This window comes from Ostrinia furnacalis, unplaced genomic scaffold, assembly GCF_004193835.3.
Source record: "Ostrinia furnacalis isolate ACB-3 unplaced genomic scaffold, ASM419383v2 OfSCF7667, whole genome shotgun sequence".
Classification (NCBI taxonomy): Eukaryota; Metazoa; Arthropoda; class Insecta; order Lepidoptera; family Crambidae; genus Ostrinia; species Ostrinia furnacalis.
In genome coordinates this window covers 221,640-246,088 of record NW_021137906.1, presented here as the reverse complement: position 1 = coordinate 246,088, position 24,449 = coordinate 221,640, and positions in this window count along the sequence as shown.

Here is a 24,449-nt window from a genome sequence, read left to right as displayed (position 1 = left end):
AATTAACCGAACGTTTACCAGGAAATGGTGAAAATTCTGAAAATATTTTGCGAATATAAATTTAATTCTCAATGTGATGGAAAATCATCCCTTTCATATTATAAAACAAAGTCACTTCGCTGTCTGTCTGTCCCTATTATGCTTAGATCTTTAAAACTACGCAACGGATTTTGATGCGGTTTTTTTATTAGATAGAGTGAGTTATTTGCATAATGGACGATAAACTATAGATATATTTCAAATCCAAAGAGAAAAGCTACTATACTACTACTGCTAAGATAGGTCCTATCTTTTTTAATCAATTTGACATTTTAACTATGATTTTATTGTAAGTAGGTAGCAGTTCCATCGTTATTATAACTTAGGTACTAACAAAGAATAAGCACCATTATAGAACCTTTATGAGTCAGTTGCTTAGCAACATTTCATATCGCCATAATAAAACCATCCTCATTCAATTTCCCAGTAAGCCTGCCCACCTCAGACAGATATCACCGTAAGAATCGAGGGCCATCAGATATCGAATGTTTGTAAGGAAATTAATCGGATTCTCGAGTGCACGAGGAAGCATCCACTCTGTCAACCTCTTCCTGAGCCCCCATTCTTATTCCCTCACAATAAGGCCCATTTTGAAGCAACCAGTGTTGTTCTGTTCAAGCATCATTCGTATTGATCGGAGCTAGACTTGTTTGTGTGCGTGACCAGCTTATGTAGAGCTCCGACGCTCATGGCATTTCCCCGGTCGCTTTGGTAACGTAAAGCGATTCGAGGGGTGAGGAAGGTCTTCGTCAGTGGCGGTTATAATATTAGTAATGTCATGTTGGTAGTAACGGATGGGGGGTGAGTGCATGTGAAAAATGGCGGGAATCGGATATTACTCGAGTTTCACGAGTCGTTAAGGAATATTGCAGCACTTGACGTTCATTTCTCGGAGTTTTGTAGTGACTCCTTGACAGACACATATTGGTATAAAAATGGTACGGTGTTGGTACGCGATTTTCATTTCATATCAAATCGCGGCATAGGAACGTAACGTAGCGTGGGTCAATGATATCGCCTACACGATGGACTGACGTATTGATAAGAGTTGTAAGCTACCAAATTTTTGGACGACAATTAAATAATATTTTCGCAATATACGGATTATTTCATTTCGGATGTGACGAGTAAATATGCTATTGATTGAAAACCAATTATGTACCTAGTTCGCAATAATGGTGCAACCCAGCATTAGAACCAGCTGTGCCCGTTAATGCCATGCGAATTTTGTTTGTAGCTTACTTAGGGTGAGTTGCGTCTTACTTTAACTTTGACAAACGTCAAAAATCTGTCAAACTCCATACAATAAACACCGGTTATCGTCAAAGTTACGGTCAAAGTTAGGTGGTGCAACTCAGCCTTAGAGTCAAATGGGCGAACTTGTATTCTTAAAATAACTTAAGGGCCGATTTTTCAATAATTGGATAACTTTTAACTGAAGAATAAGTTTGGTACATTGACAGCTTCAGTATGGAAAATATGTCAAAATGACAAGTTTATTCTTCAGATAAAAGTTATCCGACGATTGAAAAATCAGCCCTTAATGAAGTTTGTCTAAGTTTCCGCCAAACACCCTGTATAATTGTGTGTGTACAAAACGTTGTTCGCAAGTATTCGCGCGGTACCAACGAACTCAATGTCTCCCTAGAGCCCGCGGTGCGATCGCTTTAGCTCTCCCACTTGAGTTGTAGAGTCGCCATAAACGTCGTTCATTCATACTTGTACAGATAGAGACGAGATTATTAAAGCGAGACGATAGAATATGTAGAATAGAGACTATAATGACAGCTATACGTACGATATTGACGATATAGATGATGTTCTTGAAAACGCAATTCATCATCTTTTCAGCCACAGGACGTCCATTGCTGAACATAGGCCTCCCCCAATGATTTCCATAATGCCCAGTTGGTAACGGCCTGCATCCAGCGCCTTCCTGCTACCTTTATGAGGTCGTCGGTCCACCTTGTGGGCTTATTACTAATTAATTAATCCAGACAAATAAAGATCTTTTTGATTTTGACGAGAAGAGGTAATACCGCCGTTTGTTTATTGCAAAACAGGAAGCAAAAATATCCTCGAAATCAATAATGGAAGCCATGATAGCCGAACGGTGAAGGGGTCGGACGGGCCAACTCGGCATCCGACGGACGCGGGTTCGAACCCCGCCGTCGTTGAACTAATGTGGTGAGCCCATTCGTAACATAAGCATATTTATTTAGCTTAGTACGAGGGGCTAACGGGATTATTAGTAATTATGAAATACAAATTACTAAAATTCTATAAAATAATTTATGTTCAATTTATATGAAAGCACAACTTTATCAATCCTTATCAAACAAATGATGTAGGCATTTATTAGTAGGCACATGTATCGCCTTGTTTGTCAATATTTAATGGGGTTTAGCGACCGATAAGTTATCTAACAGCCCATGGCTGTGACCAGGATAATGAACACTTCATTAAAAACATTGTAGATGAGCGTGACATTCACGTAGCGTTTGGGTTGGACTGTCAAACGATGTTTTTCAACTTTGTCCTAAGGTTTACTGGCAGATAATTAATCCCTTCATTAAGTTCACCTTATGTATCTACATGATTTCTGTATGGCGTCTTTTAAAACACGACATAAACACGTATATTTCAGACGTGTAAGCTACAAATAACTTTGTGAAGCTTCATCAAAATCTCTCCAGTAGTTTTGCGTGAAAGAGTAACAAACGTACCTACCTATCCACAATCTTTCGCGTTCATAATACTTATTGTATAGAATACCCACTATAGGTACGTGTGTTTGTATACTCGTAGTTTGTGTAGAAAGAAGCGATGAAAACTTCAAATGATAAGTGCTTTCTTTGGGGACGAGGCTTTTAACGTTAAAATATTAAATTTCTCGCAATATGAGTTTTAGAAACAATATTTTTACTGCAGTCAACTTCTTCCTGGAACCTTTTAAAGAAAACTCTCTCAACCATCAAAGTAAAAGTAAGTAGTATTGGCAATTTGAAAAGTCACATTTCCTCATTTTTCTCGAATTTTCCAGAATTTTCCCAACTCTCCTCCACTTTATTTTCCGACGTCGCCATTTTGCGGACCGTAGTTCAAAGGATTCCGCTGTTGCTTGTTCCTCGTGTAATTCCATTTATTTTGCGGGATTTCTCTTTCATATTAGTTACTTGTACAAGCTGTATTCGGTGTAGGTCACAGGAATTGGCGAGAAAGAATTTTAACCTGACCATCTTTAAAGAAATTAAGAAATATAATCTACTAGCGGCCGCCCGCGACTTCGTACGCGTGGATCCCGTTTTACACCCTCTAAGGAGATGAATGAATATGAATTTTGCAAAATCCCGTCTTAGTGAGCATCTACGTTCTAAAAGGAACCCCCATCCAAAAAAGATTCCTAGCACTTATAGTTTCTGAGATTTCGTGATGAGTCAGTGAATGAGAAATAGATTTAGTTCAAGCTACACATTTTACAATAAACAGATAGTGTAGTAATTAGGTAATCCGCTCATGTGTCATGCTCTAGGGTACAACTCGCTATAAACTAGCTACAATAGTTATTTAGTTCAATATTTCGCATAATATAGTAGGTAATTTCAAGTTTTTACCACCTTTTCACTTTCCAAGTTCGACACAATGTGAGAAACCGACCAACGTATTTTAAATTTGAAAAATATAGAGTCAAATTCGTGATCGTAAAAAAAATACCTGAAAAATTTTCTGTACCTCACCTTTCCCTAAATAAACCTCTAAACAAAAACTACATAGTCCTTAATGTATTCTGTGTCGAAACCACTGGGTGGGCGGTATAAAATACGTACTTTATAAAATTGAAGCGACCCGTACTTGGATATAATCTCTCTGAAAGGTCTCTTACGTTGGATCATTTTTTCCGCCAATCTTGTGTTTTCATCTTCAAAAGGCCTTTTGACGATAAGAAATAACGTATTAAGTATAGTCTTCCTTCTCAGTCAAGACCTTTTATTCAGACTAAATAAAATATTAAAAACATTAATGTATATAAATATGTATGTTTTTTACGTCTGTAAAGAAATATTTGTTACGAATAATACAAACAAAATAAAAAAATAAAAAAATGAATGTTCTGATGGCCGCTGGGGCAGGAAAGTTCTTGAGTGGCGACCACGAGCCGGAAGACGTAGCGTGGGCAGGCCTCCCACTCGGTGGACCGATCTGCTGAGGGTCGCGGGAGGTGCCTGGATGCGAGCGGCGCAGGCCCTGTCTTTGTGGAAATCCTTGGTGGAGGCCTTTGTCCAGCAGTGGACGTCTTCCGGCTGAAACAAACGAATGTTCATGTCGCGTTAAATATTGAAAAAAAAATTTTTTAACTTTAAGCACACAGCTTATGACAAGAGTGTGGCATTACGTTTTTCAGCACCTTAATTGGCTCTAAAAAACAACAGCCGAGGGATCACACCGGCCCCAGTGATGGCATGCTCATAATATTATGTGAAAATACCGCCCACATAGAGATTACAGAATTTTAATTCCAATATCGCTTTTAGTCTTTTTCGTTCGCTCCTTCGTCAACACGCGACCATTCTACACTCACGAAATCGAACACACGTTGAATAGAGCTCTGTGATTGGTTCGTGAGTCACCCTGTGCGTCCACGCGCACTGTGAGACCTCATAATAATGTTTGTGAATACGGGCGTTAGCTTAAATCTTGTCTACGGGAGCAGATTTCACATTACCACGATACATTACACGATAAGCCTGCAATGTAGACAGCACATGAAGCTGAATACTGTGGTATCTTAAACACTTGCAATAGGAGCTATTTTCAAACACAAATGTGTGGTCTGATAAGCTTACTGTCCCTTCACCCCCCAAGAAAGTGACTTGCGATCGCGCTGACGTTCATCAATCAACCTGACGGGTCTGCAGACTTCGTTGCCGTGAATTTCCTTATCCCCATTTGTGAGATAACAACTGATTGGAAACAGGAGTCGGAATGGCAAAAACCTTGATAATACTTTCTTGGAATTAAATATTGTTTGAGATGAGATGTTTTTACCTACTCTTATAGCTTTTATTTGACCACAATCATACCTGATGTTAAGTGAGATGCAGTCTAGGGCTGGTATCCTACTCTGTAAGTGCCTATTCAATTTGAAGAGGCCCGGATTAAAGTATTCGATAATGTAAAAAAATATGCAGCACACCGTGTGATTTGTATCAGGGATGTTATGGATATCCGTAACCGTAAACGAAACTTTCGGATATCCGAAATAAAAAAATATCCGAAACCGTAACCGTAACCGATTCAAAAGTTTTGGATAGTTTCGGATGTAGGCAGTTTACATTGTTTTTTGTAGAGCATTAATGTGTAAAAGCATAACGGCCTGATTTACCTTTATAATGCCATCTAGTATAAATTTTTATTTTTTTATTAGGTTTTATTCGATGTAAAGTGTGCGGCCATGATGAATGAACCGTGTTGGACAACTATTGCAAATTGCATTCTAAAGCACATTTATCCGTAACCGTAACCGAAACTTTCGGATATCCGAAATAAAAAAATATCCGTAACCGTAACCGAAACCGGTATAATATTATACCTATATCCGTAACCGTATCCATAACCGAAACTACATATCCATAACACCCCTAATCAAAATTAAATCTTAACACTGAAAACGCGACTGAAAACAGGTAATTTTATTCTCCACTGCAGAAGCATGGTCATGTCTAATTTACCAGAGGCATGTAGCATTTGACCTACACTCCCCACGTTAGCCAAACGGGTCGGGGAGGAGGACTGATATGGACAGTTATCTCTCGGTTGTTTAAGAAGATAGTTGTTGTGTCATACTGAGTGCGTAATTTTCTGCGAAAGTTTTAATCTACTAAAGTGTTCTTCTTCTTGTCGTGTCGACAACAAACCTACACAGCGTCAGCCCAAAACTCCGCCACAAGAGTGGCGTTGTCCGTAGCCTTCATTAAATCTTCCTGCGTGCAGTTGTTTGGGCACGCAGGGCACGACATCATGTGTTAAAGTGTTAAAGAATATATTCCTAGAAAAGTAAGTTATTGAGTGTTTATGTCTTTTCTGCCAATACATACCTCTATCTTTTCTGGGCCTTAAACTTTCTAGAAAGCTAGAGCCTTCATAAGACATCCACGGGAAGAGTGCGAGTGGTCTTATTCCATTCTGCATAGACCAAACGACTGCATACAACATTACGAATGCCACAAAGTAGTTAGTTAGTTAGTTAGTTTTGCAGGGCAATCGAANCATTTTTAACGATTTAACAGCCCGGACACGCAAAAACTAGCTCATCTGAGAATGGCCGTAAAAAGTTGTAAGATGGCATAGATAAGTAAAAAAATATATTTAAAAATATAAATAAGTGACCATAATATCTTAAAGTATCACCATATCGAAAATTAGGATCCTTTTTTAAAAGTAAACGAAGTGGTAATATATCTACCTTTATTTGAATAAGGGTTAAATAGAAATTTTTACTTATTCAAAACACATTCTATAAAAAAAATAAGTCTTCAAATCAGTAATTCTTTAGAAGTTTATAAATAAAAGCCTCTCAATTATAATAACGAAAGTACCTTGTTCTATACATAGCACACTTTTATTATAACAAGTTAAATCACTACCCAAATTCAATGGCAAAGTCATTTTTACAGCTTCAAACGTTTACTCCTGTAAAAGACCGAGATCTCAAAATGTTAGCATAACTAAGCAATGTTTACCATCGCCTTAAGACTGTTTCGTTTTTCTCTCTTCAGATTTTATATTTTACGAACACGAGAAAAGCAAAGAGGAGCTTAACTTAAATAAAATATGCCGGCTTTAAAGTGTTTGGCGGTGCCTATAGAAAAAATGCAGCACTCTAGTGGTTGCTGCATCGGATGGGAACGCGTTGTGTGGTTAAAGTCTACTAGAAACACTGTGAGTTATGCCAAGTGTGGGAAAATACGGGAATTTACTTATACGAGTAATACTTGTATGAATACTATTCGAAATACATTACACATTATGGGCCTTATTACAAAAATTCCTTGTTCAAAGTGTGTTTACCACACTTTGAACACTTGTTTAAAATGACATTTCTGTAATACATGAAAATTTGGGTAAACTAGTGTTCAACGTGCGTTAAACTTTTTGTCATAAGGCCCTATGATTTATGCAGAACAAGGCAGGTTTAATAAAACAAGCTATGACTAGTATTTGATACCACTATAATCAATTGTGATTATAAATAATTATAGGTATGTCGAAACATACTTGTACCTACTCTTTATAAGCTTTTAAAACGTAAAGGAAAACCCTTAACAAGTTATAAATTTTAAAGCAACGAAAAATCTAATTTGACCTACAATGGAAACTAATCGGCGTTCCAAGGATTACATGAATGTTTTATTAGAGATGTAGCCTCTGAATTTTAGGTTCATTGTGTCAATAATAAAAAGCTTGTTAAAACTGTTAAAAGATACAATGAATAAACCGTTAGCATTTGTAACGCGAGTGCGCGTGGACACACGAACCAATCACAGAGCTCTATTCAACCCTGTGCGTTCGATTTGCTACTTCACAGTAAGCATCGTTTGTGAATACGGGCGTTAGTCTCACATTTGCCCCTATTTAGTATATTTGAGCCCACTAGTATGTCTTATTATATAATTATACTAGCACTTCGTTTCAGCCAAATGACGTCCACCGCTGGACAAAGGCCTCCCCCAAGGTTTTCCACAATGAACGGTCCTGCGCTGCCCGCATCCAGGCTCTTCCCGCGACCTTCACCAGATCGTCGGTCCACCTAGTAGGAGGCCTGCCCACGCTACGTCTTCCAGCCCAGCCCATTATACAGCACACCCAGTATAATTTAAGGTCGTAGAAAACTGCAAGGAAAATAAGGAGCTTGATAAAGGGTTGATTGTCCCATGGTAAACAGAAGCACCTGGCAACACTAAGGTGCGAGAGTCAGCCGCGGTTGCGGGCTAATAGCACATTAGAGGAGCCATCTCAGCTCGCTGCTTTAAATATTAACACCCAACCTCTCTCAGCCTCCCCAAAAGGCTTTTTATTTGTGGATAACGAGATCGCTCCACTGCCACTGTATAATGAGGTTTCTTATATCCTAATAATGAGTTTCATATAGTTATTTATTAAAGATTTAGTGGCCGTAACTCGGTCAGTTATACCCCGGTGTTGGGTTTATGCGAATTTACGTTTACGGCGCATCGTTAAGCCACCACTTAATTATAAAGGTGGTCTCGGCGATTCATATTATATGAAGTTTTATAAATATGCAGCTGCTGCTATAGCTGTTATGCTAAGCAATCATCAGGTACCACTGCACTATTTGGGGTCAGTGGCTGATCTAAGAGTTATAAAAATTTAATGATATTATCCTCATGGATTGCTTAATTTTGTTTTAATAGCAAACAAAGTGAGTCATTTGAATTGTCTTCAGATTCAATTTAAAATACGAAAACCTTGTCAAAAACTCAATGAATATATTTACTCAATTCCCAAAGTTAACGAATTTAAATTACTTTTGCAAGCGTCGAAAACCCATACGATTGTTTATGTCGGAACGAATATTTTTTAGCTCGTTATGCCCACAACACAAATCCTTGCTGTGTATAATTCAAGGTACTGCGGGTAACAAATTGGTGTTCCAGCATGTTTTCGCAAATTGTCATCGAGACGTACCAGGTTGTTTCCGGAGTAATGCGTAATTAAGCGACAAACAAATACGGAGTTACGTCGTGTTTGGGAACCACCCCCGCAGATGTGCGCGAACCTTCGGCATGAATATTTATGATTCAATATGTAAACGTCACTCATTAAAGCGTTTAATCTGACGCGCGGTTGACGCAAGAATTTATTGTACCTTGGTTTCTGTCACGCTAATTTTGTAACAAGGAACGTGTACTATGTACGAGTATGTCAGTGTCTCTAACATTAACATCGGAAGGCAAAGTATTTTTAAACATACATTAAAAGTTTCTACTTGTGAAATTTCATTAATATTTTCAACTTAAATTGTATTTCGGTATCTGAAACAGTTAAGCTACATTGGAAAGCTTAAACACTTCCAGTCTCAACTATTCTAATTACAAACGCCTCCAGCCTTCATTACGTATAGACGCGACAATTCCGCCGAAGCAATTACAAATCGTTATTAAAAACTTGTTCACGATTCGTGATTTTAATTTTTCGCTAAACTTTCGCAATATTTCTCCCGGGGGTCGACGGAAAGCGGAATTTGCATATTCAGCAGTAAAATTTACGTCACAAACAATGCCCTATTACGGTACAATGGAAATGTCTTTACATTGTTGCGGCGCGCGCGTCGACGGCCTCACACGTCACTGGGTCTGGCTCAAAGGGCGAGAGCTGATTTACGGCGAGGACCTGTGGCTGCGCGTGTTTAAATGAAAATTATACACGGGCCCCTCTCTATGGGGGCGCGACCTTTCCCTCGTAAAGTAACTAATTTATGAACTCGTGATACTTCAGCGGAGGTGCCCGCGCCCCGCTCTTGAAATTTTAAACACCGCCCGCTACTGTGCAAGCGCTGAATTTTTTAGGCGGCGTTACACATCTTGACTTTTGGGCGAATCAATGCTTTTTAGACATGAATACGTCAAAACGAGTCTGATGCTGCTCTACATAAGCGCTTTATTCCTGTCTTGAGGATAAACAAACTTTTTCTGTAGCTTTGTTGTCCCTCGCCTCCATCGTGTGGGTTGTATTATTTACTAAAGACACGATTCTTCTTAAGGTGCCTATTTTTGTGTGAAGTCGTAGGTGATTCCAATGTCCGTCTCAAATGAGGAAGAATTATTTATAACTAGCTGACCCGGCGAACTTTGTTCCGCCTTAATGGTAATAAATAAGCAGACTTTTTTTTTAATTTCGAACGGGATAAAAAGTACTACCTCCCTGACAATTTTCAGCTAAATCGGTTCAGCCGTTCTTGAGTTATAAATGGAGTAACTAACACGACTTTCTTTTATATATATAGATGACATTTCGTTCATGTAAGTACTTTTTATTAGATATAAATCAATTATTATATCTGGGAGAAAACCCGGCACCGAAAGAAAAATGCCACTAGGTACACCACGGAGGCATTGTCTAACCCTAATACTTGATGATTTAGTGCGCCTAATAAATAATTAATGTTATTTGCACTGATTGTGCTCCGCATCAATGGACCTGATTGGTTTGAATTTCATTAGATAACCACATTTTGTTATTAGCATAATTAATTACGTTGTTGGCGCTATAATTTACACCCAGTGACACGATTCAGATAATTAACAGTTGAAATAACAGTTAGTGTGAAGATTTATCTTTTAGATGCATATCTAAAAAAAAATGGCTAGAAAAAAAGAAGGACTTTTGAATTTTTCACTATGTTTGTCAAATTCCTTAACTTTAATGCAAACGAAAAAGTAGAAATTACAATGTTTAACAAGGTTTTTTGTTTGGACATAACTCACGGATAAACTCGACGGCCTCAAATGTTATACAACGGGGTATGTAGATACGGGAATAATATATGCGTAGGTGTTACCTATATACGTTGAAGTACCTATACGCATAGGCAGAAAGGGACAGAAGATCCGCTCCGGTAAAAAGTAAAAGTATTCTACCAGGATGCGCGTCGTGACAATAATCTTATCGATAATTTTAGAAGAAAAACGTATGGGCTTATCGTGAAAAATCGATAAAGTTATAATTAAACTGCACGCAGATTTAATGAAGGCTACTGACAACGCCATTCTTGTGGCGGAGTTTTGGGCCGACGCTGTGTTGGTTTGTTGTCGACACGACAAGAAGAAGAATCGATAAAATGGCGCGATAAAATTTTATCGTATCGCGTTACATGTCAATCAGATTATTAGGTACTGCTAGCAGTGAATTACAGATGTTATTTCGTTAATTTGTGAAAAAGTCAGTAATTACTTTAAAACTCGCTTGTAACATAGAAATGGGATCTAAGGCGTCAATGGTTGGGTGAATGACCAGCATGAAAAGCTGGTTAAACGCTGACTGTACAAAACTAAGGTCGTTGTGCACCGTTTTATGGACTTATTAAGTATCAATAAGCAAACTTAATGGGAGCAGTACTTTGCCGAGTTAAACGAGACTGTTCCCACCTCTCGTTCCCACCGTTTCAACTTTTTTACGACCAGGATCAAAGATTGACGGTCAATGAAACCTACACCTGAGTCAAGTGTTAGGCAGATATGCTTTTGAGTTAAGAGCAAACGAAGACACTTTTGTGTCTTATGTTGGATACAAACCACCAGTGAATATGATATGAAATTCAGCCAATCCCTGCGCACACATAGACACTTTTTGTTGCCAGTTTCTTCCACTTGATACGAGTATATGGTCTAAACGAAACTTGTCAGTCAACGACACAAAGAAGCAACATTAGAATTGTATTACATTGCGCATAGCCTTTAGCGAACATAGTAACTCGTGTACTGCGTTACGCATAGCCGATAGCCACTAGCGAATATAGCAACGGTGTGCTATATAGCCAACAGTGTTTGGTCACCACCACTCGACAATGACTCGACTGCCTGTGGTGAAAAAGTGTGTACTTTTACGCAGTCTCTAGGGAAACATAAAATACCTACTGTATTTCATTGAAGTACATCCCGCCCTTACCATATTGAACCTGACCCAGAATTTTGATTAAGCACAAACTAGATTATGGTTAGGGATTGAGCCCGTTTCTTCAACTACTAAACAGTTAATAGCGTTTCCCTCAAACTTGGAGTTACTTATTTACCGACATCGGCTATGAGAGTTATGGAGGAAGTTTACTCCTACCTCGATGTAATCCGAGCCCCTAAGCTATATGCAAATCGCGGTACAAATCGGGATATTGCCACATGTGTTTATGTTATTTGCCAGATACAGTTTCGTGTTATTACAATAGTGATAATAGTTTAGGCAGAGTTTGCAGACAGTTTCTGTTTTGATTGATGGTTAGAATTAGCGCTGATATGGCATTTGAATTATCAACTTGACCTTGTAAGCAAGTGAAATTGTAACTGAGGCGCCTGAGGTCTTGTAAAGTTAGACTAGACTGCATCTCACTTAACACCAGGTGCGATTGCGGTCAAATACCTGCCTTGTCTAGCATAAAAAAAAAAAAAAAAAAAAGTTAATATAGGAGCTTTGCTAATGGATTCTAGAGCCTAAACTTACAATAGACCTTAATTTGTTTGATGGTCAATACTAACTTCGTATATTTACTGGAGATTTATTGATCGTGGTAGTTGTATAAACGTCGAATCGCAAATATGAATTGTGATTATATTAAAATAGAGCTGAAATTTAAAAACAATTTGTCAAAAAAGGAGTATTAATCATGCACGTTACCATTATTAAACAACAGAGACTGTAGTATGAAAGGATTTCGGTTAGATTATTAATTTCTCGTGTTACAAAATGAGTTGCGGCCACTAGATGGAGTTTCATTCGTTAAATATCAAGTGAAAATTTGGAAAATGTGGCGTTAAGCTGGAAATTGTTGTAGTTTTTGGAAGTTGCGCTACAGGTGAGAGGTAAAATGGTTGCCTGACCGTCGGCTAAATGGTTGACTTGCGAAAGTTTATTCGAATCGCTTACTCTGAACAAACTATTGATGTATCTCTACTAAAACATTTATGTTTCTATAAAAAGGTATCCCATAAAGACATCAAGCCTAAGATGTATTTTTAAATCGACCTTACACCTGTTTATAGAGTAATTTTCTCTTAAAAATCTTACCGCATATGAGATAGGGCGCTCTATATTGCCTCTTAAGCTTCACGTGGTTTTTATGAGGGCTTTAGAAGTTATTCACGATGATATTATAATTTTTCTATATTACACCTAATATCTGATTCCGAACCAAAAATAAGTGCTCTACAATTCATTTTCTTTGAGAAATAAGCAGGTGAAGCGTTTCAGAATCTAGCTGACATATTATTAGGCTAAAAAATACATACTTGACATACTTATTTCTATACGAAACTGTAAAAACCTGCTTTTTGAGTAACCAGAACTGGCTGTACATACATTCTATATTTTGATAGCTATATTTAAATGTGACTTTTATACTGTTTATTTATATCTGTCACTTCACTTCTCTCTCCAAAAAATACACGCTCTATCTGCTCTCATCACGCTCTTCTTTTTCTTTAAATCTTAACTCTATCAGCACTCTGCACTTCTACTAGTGTTTCTAGTTCCTAGAGTAACAATTCACCTTCAGGTACTCATTTAAATTGTTTAATGAAATGAATAAAATCACTAAAATGGGAATACAGTGGACTACATATAAGCACTTACTTAATTCTGTTCTAAATAACAAGACTTTCTTGACAATAAGCATATTCAAAACTTTTAACAGAAATTATATTAATATTTTCCAATGTTATGTATTTCGAAACACCTCAGTATATTTTTAGAGCGCGTCAACAAGGTTTAAAGTTTCGTAATTAATTTCACTTCAGTTCTAAAGTGAGTTTCTCAAAGGAAGTTACTTCAACAGAAAGCAATGAAGCAGAAGTTGCACTTCGAAGACAGTTTTTAATCTTTTGATTGATGCGAACGTTCTTCGTGAAGTTAGTAAGGTCTTAAAAATCTTCATTAGGTCAGTGAGTGGTTGGAAAGTTAACCTAGGTGGTTCAATTTGAATAATCACATTGTTAAATGCCCTACATATTTGGTTATAATAATAATACAGATTTAAATCAACCTGTACTGATTGAAAATAGATTCTAAGCTTCAGAGGGCACGTTAATAATCGATTGGATTGAGCCATACCAGAGTGACTTTAGTTATTAGAGCTTACACGATGGTTAGTTTCCTGATTTTCCGAATTTCTAGTGAATAAAAGAGGTTTAACACTTTACCAGTTGGGTTTAACAAGCAAAGTTAGTTCAGCACTGAAAAAGTTAAATTGCGCCGGCAAAGGCACCGATCGCGTTGATCAGATCTGCAAAGCCAGAAAATTAATGTTGCCACAATTTATCGTATTGTTTTAATGTTCTCAGTAAGTTAAGTCCGTATACTATGAGGTCTCACAGTACGCGTGGACGCACAGGGTCACACACGAACCAACCACAGAGCTTTATTCAATGCTGTGCGTTCGATTTGCTGCTTCACTTAAGCAAGTATCGTTTGTGAATACGGGTATAAGAGTCGCCGTCTTGAAATTGGATTTAACAACAGGTAAGCATGCGGAAATATGTAGAGTCCATGAAACACTTGCTATTTTAACGATGCGCTAGCTAGAACAATTTTGGGGTCAGCATATCTAGTACCGAAAGGCAGTAGGTTCCTTTCATCCAAATGGATAGAGTTCACAAGTGATGTGCTCGCTAGCGACTGCGTAAAAATGACATTAAATGTATGACAGATTGTACAGAGCCCCTAACGGCTACTTTTAATAAATTTTTGACGCACTCGCTAGCGAGCACACGTAACGTAAACTCATGGTAAGCACTCTGATGAATTGAAGTACTCTAAGGCCTCAAATAGGTAGCGGGTAGACGCTGGATGCAGGCCGCCACCAACCGGCCATTGTGGAAATCATTGGGGGAGGCCTATGTTCAGCAGTGGACGTCCTATGGCTGAAATGATGATAATGATTAAGGCCTCAAATACATAATTATATGAATAGTTTTTGTTGACACGGAATATAGAAAAAGAAGACCCGCTCTCAAAAGGGTCCGTGGCCGAGTCCCCCAGTATTCGACGCACCCGTGGTTGAAGCCCCCGATTTAAATAAATTTAATATCATATTTTTTTCGGCTTTTGCACTAAGTACAGTCAAAGAAAACCATACATGTTTGACGCTATTTAAAATGATGTATTTAATTTTTTGTTAAAAATACTTAAAACTTTTATAATTAAAACTTTTATTTATAGTTAGTTAAATGTAGAGAGAGTAGAGTTATTTGAAAGACTGATTGTTACAATTATTTTGATTAGGTAAAACGATTTACATGTTATTATAGATAAATAAAACCTATTATATTTTTAAAATAATATTAAACATTTATTTGTACGATCAGTATAAATATTTATTCGTTTATAAATATTTTTGTGACTGACTGTACATTTGATTAAAAATTGCTTCTATCTGACCGGGGGCGTCGACCACGGGTGCATCGAACACAGGGGGACTCGGCCACGGACCCGCTCAAAAGACCCTGATGAGTTGAAGTGCACTATGCTAAATGCTAATGTCTCAAATAAGATAAGCCATATCATTGACGGTGACTCATGTGTCCCCATAATTTTACTGGCAGTCTTGTCCATAAGTCAGCTGAGTGCCCCTAAACTGAATATTTATGCCGCCGTGAGTACCCATCTTAAATGTGCCAGCGAGTCTTGCGTCAAAACCATTTTGCATAATTTATGTACCAAAATATACTGCAATTTATGCAAATGAGCGCCAGAGTGACACAAGGTGTATTAAAACGGAACCCGATTGTAGTAAATATTTATGACTTGGTCATTTCAAACAAAAAGGATTGTATGAGACAGTTCTACAAATGTTCACAAAAGTTTGTGCCCCAGTTAATTAACAAAGATTTCACTCAAAATTAAACTTTATTTGAGAAGAGTTAAATTCCTTGCAAAATACTCCCATTGGTTGTGAATCACGTTGAATCTACATCGGTAAGTACCTATACTACAACTAGGTATATCGTAAAGGTCTAAAAATCTCGAATATAGCCATGTTATAAAATACCAATAAAATATCAGAGGTTTCATTATGTTTCAGAAACCTTTTAGTGTTGAGTGGGTATCGTGTTTATTTGTTTACCATACAAATTTATCGAAGCACTTTTATTCTCCGAAATCCAAGTTACGAATAATACCACAGAATAATAAGTAATACTCGTATTATACGTGAAAGTTTGTGAAGATGTTTGTAACTCTTTCATGCCAAAGCTACAGAACGGATTTCGATGAAAGTTTACAGTATTATTGTTTCTACAGCAGAATAATATATAGGGTGTCCCAAAAAATTGTGTCAAGCCGAAGCCCAGAGGTAGAGCATCACTAGGACTATCCAAATAGCCCCCATGATGTATGTTCCGCGAAGTCATGATTGTTTTAAATTTCTGTGCTTAGGCACTTTTTTGGTCACTGTGGCGCGAATAGTCAAGTTACATGTTTGATTTTTTTATTATTATTAGATGAATACTAGGCCTAGCTAGTTCAAAAGTATTTACATCCATAACACGAATGTAAACTAAAATCCTGTATGTTGTAAAAAAAAACCCATAACTCGGTGATTTGGGTAGCCCTAGTGATGCTCTACCTGTGGGCTTCGGCTTGACACTACTTTTTGGGACATTCTGTGTAGGCTAAAATGACGATATGCGTAAAATTTAATTTCACGCGGGCGAAGCGGCAGTCAAAAGCTAGTAATACATAATAGCGTCTTACAGTACACGAATCTGGGCTCGTCTTCACGTTACAGAGGTCGTCCGGAACAAGTAATACCAGCGAAGGCCGTAGATCAAACATTTCCATGATATGGTTGCAATTTGCGCGGCCGTTATGTGGTAATAGTGGTTCCTTGCCGAGATGAGAATATCTCTAGTAGCCAGTGCCTGCCATTAATTCCGACACTAGTGTTACCAGATTCAATTTATTAAGGCTTGATTTGATCAGTTAAATGTTTAACTACCTAGCCTATAATTTGCTACTTATGACTATAATTTGTATATATATTTTAAAGACTGTAAACCCTTGAAACTGCTTCTTCTCAGCACTGGTTCATTTATTGTCCCGAAGCAGTGGTAGGGTTAATACTGGAACGTGTAATAGTGCTTTTTAAAAGCCTATTTGCAAAAATAAATGAGTTTTATGAGTATTTATATTTTTTTTAAAGTTGGATACAATCAAGAACAAAGAAAATCTACCTACTCCTTACTTGAATTAAGTACTGGCACACAAAACATTTTTTTGTTGTTTGCTAAGTTAATCAACCACGAGCAGAATAATATGGGTCGGTACCAAACTTGTTTTATAGAGGTCAACTTTAAAACATGCCTAACGAAAAGGTATTTTTTTAATTTTTATGAAATAAGCTTGAAATAACGAAGCCTGAAGGTTAAATATCTGAATAAGGGTTTAGTTTTAAATCCCCAGTTAATACACCTTTGGAAGATCCACCGCTAGTGTTGTCACCTTTAATTGAGTGAGTTCTGAAAAATAATAACCGGTAAAAATTTTCGAATAGTAAGCATAATGGAAATATACCTAGTTCGAAGAAATCGAACTGCCTAAGGCGGGAACTGAAAACGTCGTGGGTTCAAATATGATAATCATAAAGTGACTTTTGACCTGCTGCGATTGTCTCACAGGACTTACTGTGCAAAATATCTATATAAGTAATTAAGTAATCAATATAAGTAAATGTTCTAAAAATATCAAAATATACCTAATTAATTATTATAAAGTCATTGCCCGTTCTTGTTATCATGTGGTTCAAAACAATTACATTGCGTGGTTTAAAACAATTAAATACAGGCGCGTTAAAAATCGTCGTGAATGATATTCGCAAATAGCTAAAGCATCCTTTGAAGTCTCGTGACTCCGACGATCATACAAGGCCTCATTAATATTGTTTGAAGAACAACCTACAACCAGAACATAAGAGTAAACAGTCCTTCAGTTGTTTTATTTTCAAGAAGAATTAAACATGATGTGGGTATCTCTTGTGCGCTGGATGGCTAATAAAGCTAAATACTATGGCATCTTAAGTAATAGTAATCAGCTCTATTTTGACTTGACTTTGATATGCGGTCCCTGTACACTAGAATGAAACAAAATAGGCTATAATATATTTTTTTCCTGACTGCGCCAGAAGGAGGGTGTCAGTTTACGCACTAAACAGGGCGTCGTACAGAAACATAGGGACACGTTTCTTTGGTAAAAAATAAATAGCACGCTGTTGTACCGTGAAAAGCTCAGTTGTGACTAGAATTCCATGAGGCGATGCATAGTTCGCCATCACCCACGCGCCTTGAACTGTTTTCGAGAAATCAAGCGTTGTTATTTGCTAAAATTTTTAGCCCAACCTATATAAACATTGCGCTACACTGAGCGGTAAATATTTCATTTAGTGCGTAGGTGTTTCTAATTTAACCCTGACCTATGGGATTTTCCCTTTACGTTCTCTTTTCTTTCTAAATTTAAAGTGTGGGCGTTTAAAATAATAATGAATATTTAAACATATTAAAAAAGACAAGACTTTAACATAGAAGAAGAACTGGAACTCGGAATTATTTATTACCTTTTGGAATACGATTTACGATACATAATAATATTGTGTAACAGAGTTAAAAGTAGGCTGAAATATGAGTTCATAATGAAAACCTCTTAGCCTTCAGCCGCGTAGCCGGCGAATGTAGCGCGGCGTTATATGTATTCTCATATCTTCATATTGATATTCGCGTACCATTTACTGTGGCCGTGTGGCCAACACTTTAATTGAAAGAAAACTCTTCTTTGATCTCAAGAAATTACTGCAAGGCGCCGATGCTAAACTACTCAGAACGATAAAGCTATAATAAAAAACAAGTTTTAAATTAAAATATTCTTGAGTATTCTCAAAATGTCAAGGCACAAATTACTTATTAAATAATTAGCAATTTGAAAGGCCTAGACTGAAAGCAGAATTTGTAAGATCATAATATTTTCTATTTCTTAATTCAATTTAAAATTTAGTACAAATTCAGAGAGATTTGCTTTGTGATGAAACGCTCAATGAAATTCTTACAACTAATTAGAATTAGTTTTGTGATTTGTGATAGAATTCGATTAAAAATGTATATCTTCTGCGATCATACTAGTGATTAAGTGTAACTTCCAAAAATTCCAAAACACTAAATTCCGGAAACTGATATTTCGATGACCGCCAAACAATTATTCGCATACTTTTGACCTGAAAACGATTTTCCGAGTATAAATTTTCCGAAAATGGACAAAAAAATATATCAGGAGGAGAATTGTGTAAAGCAATCGTAATCGTATTTGTTTGATTGACAATTCAAAATTATACGTGTCTAATATTTTTTATATTAAAATAGACGGACTAAAAAAATTTTTTAGGAAACTAGCCTATTGTACGAATCGATTAATTATTATCTATGTCACAGTAAAAAATTAGGTAGGTACCTACTTGCCAATGAAAAACCCCTAAGATTACAAAAGTAAGTTGGAAAGTTAATATTAAACACTGAATTATGATTTTTGTATCACCAAAGTGGTTGATCGAAAAACGTGATATTGTTTTATTACTTCTCCATTAAGCAACAATATCTGACTCGTGTCGTATCCGTAAGCTATAATCAAAATCAGCTATTGTATAGCTAATACATGAAGAACTTCAACTTAGCAGTTACACGTTTCCACAAAGATATAAGGATAAATAGGAAATTGCTACAAATATCAGCTTATTAGGCACTAATACAGTAAATTACATTCCATTAATCATAAGTCAGATATAACGAAATTAATTACAGTAAAGACATCGCCATCGTAACGAGCGTAAGATAAATCGATAGGTTTTATTAAGTGCTAACTGTAGTCAATGTTCGCTTGTGAACTCATAATAACGGCGCAAATAAAAGATTCAATGGATCCACTTTCCTTGTTCAATTAGTGTCGTTTTTCGTCAAAAGGGAATATTGGTGTATAAATGGCGAAGGCTGGCATTGTCACCGGCGCTATATCATCGGAGCGCGGAAATTCAAAGGGCTCCTTGATTTAAGAGAGCGGCCCGCGTGTATGCGAGTATTAAAAATTTCATAAAAATATTCTTTATGAATTGCGTGCATTGTGCTGCCCGCTGAATTGCGAATTAATTTCCTACGTTCAACACCTTTCGCAGTTTATAACTGCGCTTCTTTAGCTGCACGTGCGTTGGCATGCAACTTTAATAAATCCTTTTGCCTTTGTGATCGACATTTTAAAGCTGAAATACACCTAATATATTTTTATTTTCGCAATTTTTGAAATTAGTCTATCAGTACCTCTATTACGAAAAACTTTCGAGTTCGTTTCGTTTGCGTATTCAAAGTGCCATCGAAAAATTTTGTATGAAAAATTAAACAGCGCCCCCTAGGGCGGCTATAATATAGGGGGCGCTGTTTAATTTTTCATACAAAATTTTTCGATGGCACTTTGAATACGCAAACGAAACGAACTCGAAAGTTTTTCGTAATAGAGGTACAGTTATTAAGTCCTCAAACACTCGTTAACTAAATACTGAACTGAATTACTTGTGACTTTTTAAAATAAGTATCGTCCTCAAATAACAAAATTAGGGACCTATTCACTAGTAATAGCAGCAACGTAATAATAGTAACAAGAGCCTACTTATTTTTTTCTTAGAAACCAGTCAAATTAATATCGTAAGGGCCTATTATGCTATCTACAAATGAAATTCAAATAAGCTGACTTATGATCTGAATATTTTTATTTTCCTATTGCTTATTAGTTATTATTCCCTCATAATTTCGAATTTATTTTGTCAATAATAAAATATAGCATTACATCAAACATTAATAACTCCTAATTCGTTTTACCTGTCATTGATTTCTTTGAGCAAGAAATTAAAAATAAATGTTGAAAGCCATTGCCAATTTTTAGTCTGAAAAATCTAAAAAACGTGGCTCTTTATTGAATAGGCTAAGAAAGTATTTCTTTCTTTTTAAGCCTAGTGCAAACGTAGTTGTTATTTTTCACGTCTTCGTGTAATTGAGGGGATTTTATTTTATTGACACTGTCTGAAAGCCTTATAACCAAAGTAAGTACATTTTATTTCGATTGAATCTGTAAAATAAATGCTGAAGTGTAACTTAATGATTGATCTTGATTGATTGTAAAACAATGTAATCGTAAGTAATCTTGAAACTTACCCTGGTATACCTTGATATAAGTATTCAAATTATGTATGAGTAGAAGCCGAAGAAAGTCGACGATAGAAAACATTTTTATAGAGTTGAGTTATTTGTTGCATTAGCTTTTTTTAAAGTTGTTTTACTAATTATTTGGATAATATTAAGGACTCTACACACCAAGCCAAGACCCGCCGACATGAGTCTCGACTTTTGACATGTCAAAAATCATAGAAAATAGGTACAAATCATCGACATGATTGTTTTAAGCTTCAACCACACCAACGTGTGCAGATCGCCATCGCTGGCAGTCCGTGCTTTATGATCGCGCCGATGACGGCTATCTGCACGCGTTGGTGTGGTTGAAGCTTTAAAATAAAGTCACCGACACCAAGCCGCCGAACAATCAGCGGGCTAAGTCAAATGTTAAGTCTAAAGACAGACTTGACACTTGACATCGTAAGATATAAAATACGATATTGAAAAGATATTTTAGTACGGCGAAGGACCACGGCGATTTCGGTTTAATCTGAGGTGGAATTGTGTAAAGCAATCGTAATCATTTGACAGTTCAAAACGTACGACTAGTTGTTGATATTCTTATATTAAGATCATTCGAGAAGACACCAGCTCCTGTACCCGTTTGAGTTTTGGAGCCGTCCGTGTATATCCTAACTTCATTGATTCCAGAGTAATCTCGCGTCTCCGCTGTAAGTTGGATATCATATCTTCGGTCGAAAATGTGTTCACAGGGTATCCTATCGATTGGTGCCTCAGTGAGAGGTATTTCTTTTATGGTTTTCTGCAGGATCGCAGAGTGTCCTGTCTCCTTGTTTTGCTTCCACAGGCCGTTTCCTTTAAGTCTTAGAGCGGCTGCTTGCGCTTCCTCCTGAATGATGAGATCTAAGGGTCTAAGATTCAGAAGGTACTCAAGTGATGCCGATGGTGTGGTTCTCATGCAACCGGTGGCCGCTATGCTTGCTAGACGTTGCAGGCTTTGGAGTTTTGATCTTACTGTGGATAGTTTTGTTCTGGGCCACCAGACAACTGATCCGTAAGTGACAGAGGGCCTGATAACTGATGTGTAGAGCCAAAGTGTTATCTTTGGGTTAAGACCCCATCTGCTACCAATGAGTCTTTTACACTGATAAAATGCTATACAGGCTTTCTTTGTCTTGTTTTCAATGTGACTCCACAAAGTAATATTAATGTTAGTTTAGACAGACAATTAATTACTACACTGTACTGCATTAAGTCAATACACTTATCTACAATTTTTATCAATTGCGAGCAAGCAAGAGGTGCAGATGAGCCGCGAGACCCACAAAGGGTAAACTTATTAAAATAGACTTTAAATGAACTTATTTTAACCGATAAACCGATCATTTTATTTCGTGCGTTTTGTTTGCGTGAATTGAAGTTAATTTAGGAAACCAGTGGGTCATAGTGTGCTTTGATATAAATAAATACTTAACTAAAATAACTAATTAACCTCTCAGCCTCCAAGCAGTAGCCGGCTGCCACATAACAATGGGGATGTTGCCTGGGTCAAAAAGCAAGAGTTTTAATTAGTCCGTCAGTTAACTTATCAAAAAATACTCTACACGTATTTTTCACTTTTTCAACCTAATGAAAATTTAAAGAGATAAAGCGCCCCAAAGTTCATAAGAAGAGGCCCGTGACGTCAACGCTTGCTTAAAAATGCCGCACGTTGTGACGTCGTGCGCAACTTCAACGCACCATAACTATGTAATTATTTGTTAGATTGACAAATAAAAATATATGTGTCCAATATTTTTTGATATTAAACATTACGGACTAAAAAAATTTTTTTAGGCAACTAGCCTAATAGGCTTATTAGGTTATCTATTGTGTTACTAGCCTATTAGGTTATCTATTGTGTCTAGATTCGCGGAGCTTGAAGGATTAAATGAGACGCCCGAAAAGATAAACGTTTTATTCAGAACAGCTTGTCAGTACTAAGAAGTATTTGTAGGCGGCACAGAAAATCGGATAATGAGGTTTATTTTATTTAATACGGTTAATTATTACAGCCCACGCGACGGGAACAAAATAATATTAGAATCAAAAATATTCGTAGCGCTCAGTTGCGCCCACTTAGATTATATTGGTATAACTAAGATTACGAGAAGTACTACTTTATTTAGATCAAAATGACATTAATGAGGTTTACAGCAGAATCTAAGCCAATCATTAAAATTACTGCCACTCTCATACAAAACTGACTTAATTTGCCACGCAATAAACCCCGGCCTGTAAACGCTTTATGATGTATCGCCGAGGGTCGCGTAAACTCATTTTATTACGATAATAAACTAGCTCTTTCCTCAGTATTGCTTGCGTTCAAGGATTGCAAGATCTTAGGATCGGTTTCCACCAAAGCGGAGCGGAACGGCGAAGAGCGGAGAAGTGACGGTCTGACGAATTTTTCTATAGAATTTGACAGCGGCGGCAGCGTGGAGCGGAGAAGAGATGTGAAAATAATGATATCTGATTGTTTATTCAAAACACTTCTCTGCACCACTGGAAACAGCGCCCTAGGGTATTTTTAATATCGTGCGGATTTCATCAAATTCAAATTATTTGTTTGCTGAAAACATGGTACATTTCAGTTATTTACTTGTTAGGAGAACAATATGTTTCATCGACATAGCTATATGCAAACATCATGACATATCATCATGGAGAGTGATTGCCCCACATGCGTGAGACAACCGCAAGTGTCCTTTTTAAACAAGTATTAATTTGTATGCGTGGAATACGCACGCGTTTTCACACGAAGTTCTCAGTCTCACGCTGTGTTTTCCGGTATGTTTAAGGTTAAAAGCCTGATAAGCCGTTCACAAAAAATATTAAAAACATGTTGCGGTTTCAGACAGACAGATTAATTTATTTACTTGTAGGTATTGCTGAAAGGTCGCGTAATCGTTTTATAGCCTGACCAGGAACATAAAAACCCTGGCATAGAGGCGCGTCAATTGCATTTGATAGTGCAACACTGAGTACAGTCGTACCTGTGTTAAATTAATAGGCTAACTTTATGTATCAGGATTCAGAATTACGGGCTAATTTGATATTTTCATAAATTAACGAAAAAATATTATTATAGGTAACCTGGTTTAAATAAATTAAATGAAACCATCAATCGAGCTAGTAGGATTCATTTTATTATTCATCAATAATAAAATTCAGAACTTGAATATTCAACTGCAATGTCTGCTAAGAACGCTTCAAACTCGGTACTTCTTTCCCAATTCCATAAAATTCAACACTTAAAAAGTGACAAAAAACTTTAAAATAGGTAGTTGAAACAAACCACAGCTAATTTTCATAGTTGACTGTACCATACGATAAACATGTCAGTCAATTTGACAACCTTTGTCGGAAACATTATTCAATGAAAATATTGTCCGAACCCTTAGTATTTCTCTTCTCAAATACTTTAACACA